This window comes from Athene cunicularia (assembly GCF_003259725.1).
Source record: "Athene cunicularia isolate RWA chromosome 18 unlocalized genomic scaffold, athCun1 chr18_part1, whole genome shotgun sequence".
In the NCBI taxonomy this organism is placed as follows: Eukaryota; Metazoa; Chordata; class Aves; order Strigiformes; family Strigidae; genus Athene; species Athene cunicularia.
In genome coordinates, this window is record NW_020799123.1 from 2,246,676 (window position 1) to 2,256,663 (window position 9,988).

At 49.1% G+C, this 9,988-nt stretch overlaps 1 protein-coding gene across 1 annotated transcript in view; it reads right to left on the bottom strand.

Moving 5' to 3' along the window:
* The window catches only part of PIK3R5 (phosphoinositide-3-kinase regulatory subunit 5), a 57,818-nt gene extending 49,046 nt beyond the window's left edge, over positions 1-8,772 (bottom strand). Inside the window, exon 1 of the mRNA XM_026861227.1 lies at positions 8,685-8,772. The gene's annotated coding sequence lies outside the window, so the exon portion shown is untranslated. The remainder of the gene's footprint in view (positions 1-8,684) is intronic.
* Positions 8,773-9,988: the final 1,216 nt, after the last annotated feature.

Consider the following 9,988-nt stretch of genomic DNA (forward strand, 5'->3'; position numbering starts at 1 on the left):
TCAGAGAGGGAGAGAGAACCACTGTGGGTTGCAAGACTGACAGCAAGCCCATACTTCCCACCATCTAAAGAAAACTGTGCCATTACTTGCCTACAAAATGCTTGATCATTACAAGGATTCAGATGAAATGAAGCCATCCAGAGCTGGTTGATGGCTACATCAGGTGCAGTACACTTAGGTCCAGAAGGGGCTTATTCATGTGCCCAGCAGTTCAGTTAGACTCTTCCAGAGTGGTTTATACCTTCTTCTCTGAACACCCTGGACCACCAGCAGCCCTACTGACATCCCTACAAAGTGCACAGCAAAAGAAGAAAGCCTCTAACACCCCGAATACCTTTGTGAACCTGCTGCACAGCCTATCAAGGCAAAAAAAAACAGCCAAAACTCTTGGTGTCCTGTTTCTTACAACAATGTAATTAAGATGGCAACTTCAGGATTACCATCCAGAGACAAAAAGATGATGGAGTCCAAGGCACGAAGCAAGACAACTGAGCAAAACCAAAATCATCTGGTGACTGGAGAACCCATATCAACTATTTTTTCTGCTGTAAAGCTCCATGGTGACACTGGGTCTATCCCAGGGGTTGGCTTCATTGCCTCCAATTTTACCCATGCAAAAATGAGTTAAATCTCTAAACAAATCAACATCTACAGACAGAGCGAGCATCTGGTGTGGAGGTCAGCTCATCCCATCCAACTTAAAACCCTCTTCAGGGGGAGCCTGCAGACTAGGTTAGAGGCCTCAATTTTGAGGCAGGCATCCTTAAGCAAGAAAACTCCCATCTTTATTCTCCTAAGGTGCTTCCCACATGCAAAGCAGGAATAATCACACTTCCTTCCTTAGCACACAGTTGCACAACCAAATGTTTCAATGCCTGTAAAAAGCTCAGATAGTGCAATAATGGGAACATGGCAATTGCAATAGACTCACTTGGTTTAGCTTTTACTTCTTTCACTCACAAATTTGATTCGTAACAGAGAAAAGCAGAAGCCAACACTTTTACAAGTGGCTTTGTCTCCTCAAGATCACCAGGACTCCTTGCTAGACTTCCACTTCTGGACAGGCAGGTGTAGGCTCTGAGGAAGCGTGCCAGAGGCTGGAACAAGCAGCTCTCAATAAACCACCAGTCCAAGAAAGCTTTACAAGCACACGACTTTAAAGCCTCTGCTGTAAAAACAGAGAGTTTATTTCCACCTTTGAAGATGGAGTGTGTGCTTTAAAACTGCCTAAGGTGAATTTTATGGGGCTATTTCACAGATGAACTACATTAAAGTACTGGTAATCCAGAAAACACAGACAAATAAGAGAAAATAAATGCATCATTACTTCATTATTTAGAGCACGAGGGCTAGCAACAGTTAGTCATAGACACCAACAGTCCAGCATGTGTGGGACAAGGCATGCGAGGTTTCATTTCCACACCAAAGCTGCATTAGCTCTTCAGCCACTAGCAAAATTCCCATCAACTGGGGCAGGACAAGTCATGGACCCTCACCTGAGGTTATTGAAGAAATCAACTGAACTGTGCCTATAAGTAAGCACCCTCCCACCACTCCTGGAGGGAAGTGCAGTCCCTTACCCAACCTGCTAAGACTGACTCCCACAAGAAGGGTTTGAAATGATGGCAGAGGAGCAAGGAAGGCTCCAGCACTCAACTGCCCACGGGAGGATCATTGCTGAACGCTGCTGTTTGGGGCTGTCACTGGCTCTCCACCCTTGAGTCATTATTTCAGTCATTTTTTAATAAGAAAAAGTTAGACAAGCAGGTGGGGCTGCCCCTAAAATGTACAAAACACAACCACAACAGAATTTTAGTGATTTCAGAGTGAAACTGCCATCATGTTATCACCCTGGTCATTAACTTCTCATCACAGTAATACTGACTAGACTGCAGCAGGCTCAGAGGTGGCAGGGCTGAGGGCAGCATCAGAAACCCCCAAGCAATTCTTAGCTCTTAGAGAGAAACAAGGTAGTCACAGAAGCAAGGTGATGTGCCTCTGGCATGATGTGTCTGAACCATGACTCCATCATTTGCAGATGATACCATGGGATCAGCTTCATGGAGACCATATGCTACTCATGAGACTCTTGGCACTCATACAAAACCCGTCTGGATCCTTCCAGAGTCTGTCCCTGTGTCATAATAGCTGCAGTTGGATAAAGTAACAGAAAAGAAGTGTAATAAGAGCAATCCAACTCTGCAATCCAGTCAAGTTCAACAAGCGTTGGATTAAAGACAAGTACCTGCTGGTTTTGCAGCACACTACCACCTTCCCCATCAGCAGTGCTGGAAGCAAGTGAAGGCATGGGATGAAAACAAAGGAGACCCCTTTTCCAGTCCTGGGGTCTCATGTCTCATAGGAACTGGTGGGAGAGAATGAGAACAGCAGCAGCTCATCAGTTGTAGGTGCTGGGTTCAGCCTTCTGGGTACGCAGTTTGTGGTGGTGGCACAGCACCCACCCTCCTTAACACTGGACGCTGAAAAGACCAGCAGTAGATTTTAGGAAGCCAAGGTCCTCCCAGAGACAGATATTCAACAGTAATTGAGTGGGGATTACAACATTTTGCATCAGCTCTTTATCTCAACTGACCTGAACTCAAACCAGTCATTTGAAGGTTTGTTGCTTTCATATTCAGGCCTGAATTTTAGACTAAGTATGCATTTCCTTGAGAAACAGCAGTAGCCTGCAACACATCACAGACTCATACAACCTGAAGATACTTGCAAACTATTCTGGGACTTTCTGTAAGCAAGTGATTCCCTTGCTGTGAGGTTAGAGATGCGAACAGGGTGGCTACATGGAGACCATGACCAGCATTAGGCCCTAGCAGCAACGCTTACGGGAAACTGAAACCACAACAGTGTGATAGTGTCCAGCACAGAGTTGTCTGCAAACGTCCCTACCATCCATTCTGCAAACTGGGACTTCCTCTTGACTTATTTTAAAAATATTCTTTTTTGCAATTACCATTTTTCAGGACAGGATCTAGTGTATTCTTGACAAACAGATAATGGGGAAATTCCACTCACTACCCCTTTAAAGCCATGATGTATTTTGATGCCAAGAAATACCAATCTCTAAATTAGTCCCACTTAGACATCACTGAGAAGAACAGTTGCAGTGGTACCCTCTCTCTTTCTCCAAAAAGACACTTCTCTGTATGCAACCCCAGTGACTTGCTGCAGGTCCTTCAATCAGAGATGCTCTTACCATTAGCAAGATGCTGCCTTCATCTCCATCTCAAAACATGGGCTGCAGCCCTCATCTCCATATTCTGTTATTTTTAGCTCCTGTGATGCAACACTCTTGAAATGTTCAAGTGTCAAGCTTTGGGAAGTGAAAGGCACAGGGAGGAATGTGTCTCCCTGATGTTGTTAGAGTAAGGTCTGTTACTTTTCGCAATGGTTTCTAAAGGAAACTGCAGAAGTCCTGTTCCTGGAGATGCTGAAGGACAAGCTTCAAATGGAAGGACAGGGATAAAATACACCCTGCTCTACTTCAAACTGAAGGGCATATGCCCTGCTCTGCTGGGGCTGGGAAACGGGATAAATTCAGTCACAGAAAGGGTGCTGTAGAGAGCAGGAGACTTCTCTGTGCCCATGTCCTTGATGGCAGAACAAGAAGCAACAACTGAAATCAAATGATAGGAGAGTGGTCCCTGTACCAAGGCCATGGAGAGACCCTCAGCAGCCCTTCCAGTCCTGATGGCCCTTCCAGCCTGCACTCCTCAGTCCCCATTGCCTTTTCAATCCTCCTGCCTCAAGGCAGATGAGCAGCTACAGAGGTCTCTGGGAATTTCTTGGATTTCACCATTGTAAAGTACACTGAACAGTAACTTCCTAAAAAACCCAAAAGTAAGAAATAAAGAATTCCAGCCCTAGCCTGTGCTTCTTTTTATCTCCCCTCCATCAATACTTTGCTCACCTTCTGACACACCAGACCAGGGCTGGCAGCTTTCAGCAGCCTGTGCTTCTCTTCCTGGTCAGGAGCACAGAGCCAAGCCTATCTCCTCTCCTCTTGCTCTCATTAGCAATAGCAGCTCTGCTGCCAGCGTCACACAGCCAGCAACACCTCCCTGACATCCAGACACTGCTCCCAGCCAGCCTGTGATGGGTGTGAAGAGATGACCCAGGACATTGGCAAACCCAACCCCATCCACGACCACTCCATGGGCTGCCTGGGTTTGGCAAAACTCAGCCAGAGTGAGAAAAGCCTCAAAAAACAGCAGTAATGACACATATCTGATCTGAGTAAGAAAAGACCAGTTATATATACTCACTTTTCAGAGAGGAAATGCACTTGTTCCTGGCACCAATTATGAAAACCCCTCGCCACATGATGCAAGAGTTAATTTTAGCTTGTATCAGTCTTTATCACAACAATGAAGGTTAAAGTTTCAACCAACATCACAGCCAATTACACGTTCAGTGTCAGGTTAAGCCCCAAGAAGATTCAGGCTGGAGATGGTGACGGTGTTTGGCACAGCCCAGCTGGGTGCCATCAGCAGTATGTAACGGAAACTCCAGGGCTGCTCTTCAAGGAAGGTGGAAGTTCAGCAGAGAAGTGGCTCTGTGTCACAGGAGTGGACCAGAGGAAAAATTTAAAAATTCAACAAATGCATAATTTAGAGGGGGGAAAAAAAGGTGTTTCCCAAAATAAAGGCAGCAGTTCAAGCTGCCTCTGCCAAGAAGGAAGTGAAGAACATGACAGAGTGTCAAACAGTTCTTCCCAATATCCCCTAGGGTGGCTGTTCAACCTTGTGGGACAGACCAAAAGGAGATATCCCTATCGAGAGGGTCTTTACAGCCACTCACGTGGGGAAAAGGGGACACGACTCCAGGTATTTCCATGCTCAACAGGTGACACCCTTCGAAAGAATATGGGACACCGGGGGTTGAGGTCACTGCCCAGGCATAGCAGGTGCTGATCTCCCTCCCAAGCTGGAGACTTAACTGAGGCTGAAGATGCTGGGCTTCCTCCTAAAATGAAGAATTCATTGCAGCTAAAGATGATGCAACAAAGTCTTCAGCTCAGGAGGGAGACCAGTACCTACTACCTCTGGGCATGGACCTCAACCCCAGCTGTCCCATGTGCTTTCTACAGCAGCTGCTGTGTATATGGAGCTTCTTTGGACACGGCCCTTAGGGAAAATCCATTTTTACTGTTCAAGGTTACACGTGGGTGGCACTATCATATTTAGGTTAGCATCAAACACAAAAGGAAATAGTGATACCATGGTATCATGAAAAATTCTCATCAGCTATTCTTCATTCCGCTGACCCAGCACTTTCCTGTGCCTCTCCAATCTCTTCCTAAGACTTCCTGGCCTCCCCCCCCAACATGTTAAATTGCTCACTACTCTGCCACACTGGCTTACAGGGAGGGGTGCTGGTTTTGGGGGGTGTGGTTTTGTTCTTCTATTACAGAATCATCTATTCGGCTCAGTAGGGCCCGGGACCATCCCCATCCTGCAACCAAGCAGTGGCATAGAGCACAAGGGTCCCTCCCAGAGGGGACCCCAACCCCTGCCCCATGCTGCCTTGCCCCCACAGCTCCCTTGTGAGAGACGATGCTAATTCCTTCGGCCTATTCGGAAAAACAAGTTTACACGTGAGATTCAATTGGCTCTGTCTCTGCTTAACTACTCCAGCTGTGAAACAAAGTAAGTGAGAGACAAAGCACTACAAACAAGCAGCGTGACCATTTCAGAGGGCTTTTTGTGAGCTTTAATGCCAAACCCACTAAATAGATTAACTTACAGCATAAACAAGCAAGTAAATCTTTCCCCCAAGGCCCTCTGTATCCAAAGGAAGCTTTAGAAGTTGCTTCCTGCCATTGTGGAGGCCCTGCTGGGAACCCAGGAGCCTTTTCAGTCCCTGGCTTGGTTGCCCAAACCCTTCAATTTACTTCCAGCACCGCTGGCTGCAGCACCACAAAAGACAGCTGATGGCAAGGAGGGTTTTGGCTGTTCCCCATCACTCTCTGGCCAAGGGTGAGCCGGACTGTGATTCACATGCTCACAGAAGGGTGTGAGCCCCACTTTGACCAGAGGACTCGTTACAACCACAGCACGACCAACAACACAATTCATGAGAAGAAAGGAAGTGTCTAAATGAGGAGACAGTCCAAGGAGAGGTGGGCATCCATCCAATAGTGGGACAACCAGCAGTGGCCAACGCCACCAGGCTGTTCAGCCCATGAGCACCTTCAAACAGCCCACAGCACTGAAATATCACAGCAGCATCCACCCTTGCCATTTGAGAGGGGAACAACAAGCCTAGGGCATGAAACCTTTCCAAATGCTGTGTTCACCACTGGGAAGAAGCAGGCTCAAACTGTGCTGGAGGCCACCGCTGCATCCCAGATGTGCCAAACTCTGCAGGTGTGGATAAGGGCAGGCTGCACGGAGGGAAGATGCTGGGACGGAGACCTTGGGACCACCCCATCAGTGAGCAAGGTCCAAGCCCCTGGGCTCTCCCTGGCTGAGGGCAGGACCCTGAGCGGGACTATTCTTTGGGCTGGCCTAGTACAGTCACCAGAGCTACATCCCTATCAGCCCAAAAAGCCATGGGGAAAACAAGCTCTTCACATGAAGGCCCTATCCACCACTCTCCATCCCTTCTCCCTGATTCCATGTGATGGTGACATGACAGCTGTAAGGGACACAGAGCACCCCATCTCTGAAGTGCCTCCAGCCAGGTTGGCACAGCCCTGACCAGCCAGTCTCCCACATGCAGCGCAAGTCCCCAGATCACACACACACACACACACACACACACACACACACATATCACAGGAGCAAGGGGTGTAAGAGCTCATGCAGCAAATGCAGCCTTAACCCCTTTCAGCCCCCAGTTCCTCCCATAATGGGCAGGAGCATCCCAGCACACAGGGCTTGTCCCCTGGCTCAGCTCCTCACTAGGAGCTGAGCTGCTGGGAACTGACATGATGATGACTGCAGGTGCCCAATTTCCACAGTCAAAGGCTACTCCCTTTGTCCTAAAGCATCACACTCGTGGTAGTCTGGTTGGAGACCACAGGGAGGAGGTGGGATGCTGTTAAATACCTGCTGGCCTGCTGTCACTTCTAAACCCAGCGCTGCAACCCAGCAGTTCAGGGCCCACCCTGCGGTCCCCAGGCTCTAGGTGTGCTCTGTACCAGCAAAAGTGGATTTAGACCCATGTAGCCATTCCTTCACTCCATCCAAGTTCCCTACAGGATTAGACACCCACTGGCATTCAGGTCAGATCAACCTGGGAACAATTTGCATTTAACAAGCTGTCCTTTGGGGACCTTAGCCGTGTTGGCTTTGATTGCAATCCAGCTAATTGATCCAGGGAGGCAAGTCTCAAGCAGGAGCCCTCTCAGATGAGCAGAAATTCACACACAGAGATGAAGAGCAGCAGGGATGTCACCCAGGCAGGGCCTGCAAAGCTGGAGTTTGCTCTGTCAGACTGCAAAGCCTCCACACCCGAGAGCCACTGTAACTCCATCACACAGCCCCAGGCGGTGGGAGGCTGCACACTCTGTGTGTACCAATTTGCAAGGTTTATCAACACAAAGACACCGAGAGCAAAGAAACATTTGTGAAGTTTCACATGCACAGATTGCCAGAAACAATGAGAAAAGGGAAATGCCACCTGAAAGGATGAGAGCTTGTTTGCAGAGAAGCCTCTGAGCTGAGGGTTTAAATAGACATAGAGCGATGGGGGAAGCAGCTGAAAGGGGAAGCGTTTCATCCTAATTTGAGACAAAGAATGGGCCTTTGTGGAAGGGATGAAAAACACTTTTGCAAGCTCAAGACAACACCGTCTCTCCTAAAGCATGCATCACCAGTCATACACCCATCCACACAGTGATGCATTGCAACAGAGATTGTCAATATTGAAAATACCTTGACGTTACATCACAAACCCCTCCAACATAGGATAAAAAAAGATGACAAATTCCCTATCACAGCAGCTGCTAAGGGCAGTCACAAGATCTGCTTGAAGCTGAGCCCTTCCTGCTTGGCCAGAGCAGCATCGGGCAGCTGTGAGCAGCGTGACCGAGGGGCGATGCTCCAGCGTGCCCTTCCATTCACAGGCACCCTTGTCACATGAGCTGCTCATGCCAGGATCTCCTCACTTCTGCTTAAAACCACCCCAAATTAAGGACCAGTGGCATTTTAGGAACACCCGAGCTGTTCACACCCAAAGCACTGCGGGAATTTTGGGCAATGACACAAAGCCCTCAAGAGAAAGCCAAGTCTCATCCCCATCGCAGCACCACAGGACCGTGTCACCCAGACAGGTAGCATTTTCCTATTCCCCTTTTAACTCAGCAAGAGGGTCATGCTCACATCTGTTGGCTAAGAACATCTGCAGCCCTTTTCACTACCCGGCCAGCCCAGCCCAGCTGGAGAGGGAGCACCGGAGGCCGCTCCTCCCCGGGCACACACCGGCGGGCTCACCAGCCCCATTCCAGGAACGGTGCAGTGCAGGTGGGAGCACGCAGCTGCCCCGGGCAGGATCCGCCTTCTGGGCGCTTTCTTACCAGCAGGAGACTCAGACCTGGGTGAACTCTCAGATGTGACAGGTCATGGTTAAATACAGCAATCCCATTTGCAGGGAGAGGACATTTGAGACAAAAAAAGCCAAGTCTCGAACACGAAACCCCGCCATGCTGTTTCCAAACACACCACACTTCCCGTAGCATCGCGCTGCCTTCGTGCTGGACGGAGCCTGCTCTCTTCCAGCCTCGCATCTGCGAACTCAGCCCACCATCTCCTGCTGCGCCACACTGGCGAGGGCACAGATCATCCGACCACAAGCCAAAGTTGCCTTTTTTTTTTTTTGTGTGTGTCAGAGCTTGAAATTAGAGATTAACAAGTCTGAAGGAGCTCATGCCTGGCCACTCATGTATTCCAGATGCACATGCTATAATCGCAGCTTGCCAAACAGGATACGAGGCATAAGAAAATAAAGCATTTTATCTTCAAGCTTTTCCAAGAGGGTATTAGAAACAATGAGGAGGAAATACAAAATTAACACTAGAGAAGAGCAATTGGCAGTGCCCCTCGCGAGTCTGTTCTTCATTACAAGGCTGCCTATTCAGTAGCTTTCATTAGGAAAATCGCATCGCAGAGCCATTCCCAACAGTGTCCCTATTTCCTAATTAAGCTTCGCCAAAGAGCCGCGTCTTTTAGTTACTGCACGGCATACAATCACAACAATTACCATTTCATCGCACCCTGGCTGCTGAAAACCCTGCAATTAAAGCAGCCGAGGAGTCACACAGGCGCGTCATCGGGAAGACAAGTTCTCACGTCGTGTTAATTGGCAGCCAAAGACGAGATCAGAAAAATGGGAACATCGGGTTTTGGTCTCCATGCTGGGAAAGGGGCTCAGGAGCTGTGGCCGCTCCCCAGGCTCCCACCCAGGAGGCTGGTGAAGAGGGCTCAGTGCCAGCAGTGAAAGGACCTGGTGAAAGGTCCTGTCTACCCCTCCGGGCTACAGCACAGGGCAATGCCACTGTATCCTTGTGTGTATCACACCCACATCACCAGCTGCGCTCTCGGGAAGGTGAACAACCCCGACCCAACACACGCAGTGTGAGGTGGACACAGCTTTGGGTAGTTTACAGAGGTCACCTGGAGACCCCTGACAATGGCTTTGGATGGGTGGGACCCTCACAAAGAAAAGGTTGGCAGTGGACCAGAGACAAAAATGTCCCCGCACCACCTCCGGCCATGACAGATAAGGCAAGGATGAGGAGTCGCACAAGGCTGAGTCTCTTGGGAAGCAGAAGGGAAGTCTTATAGAGAGAAAGGAAAGACCATGAGCTGCAGCTATGGAGCTTGGATTGCATCTGCAGGTCACATCTTCCTCCACTGCAGCCAGGAGTGACACTGCCAGCCCAAAACACCTTCCTGGCTGAGCATGGCTGCAAAGGGCAGAGCTGCAGCAAGGGAAGACCTCATTATGCCCACTGGGGGGGGGGGGG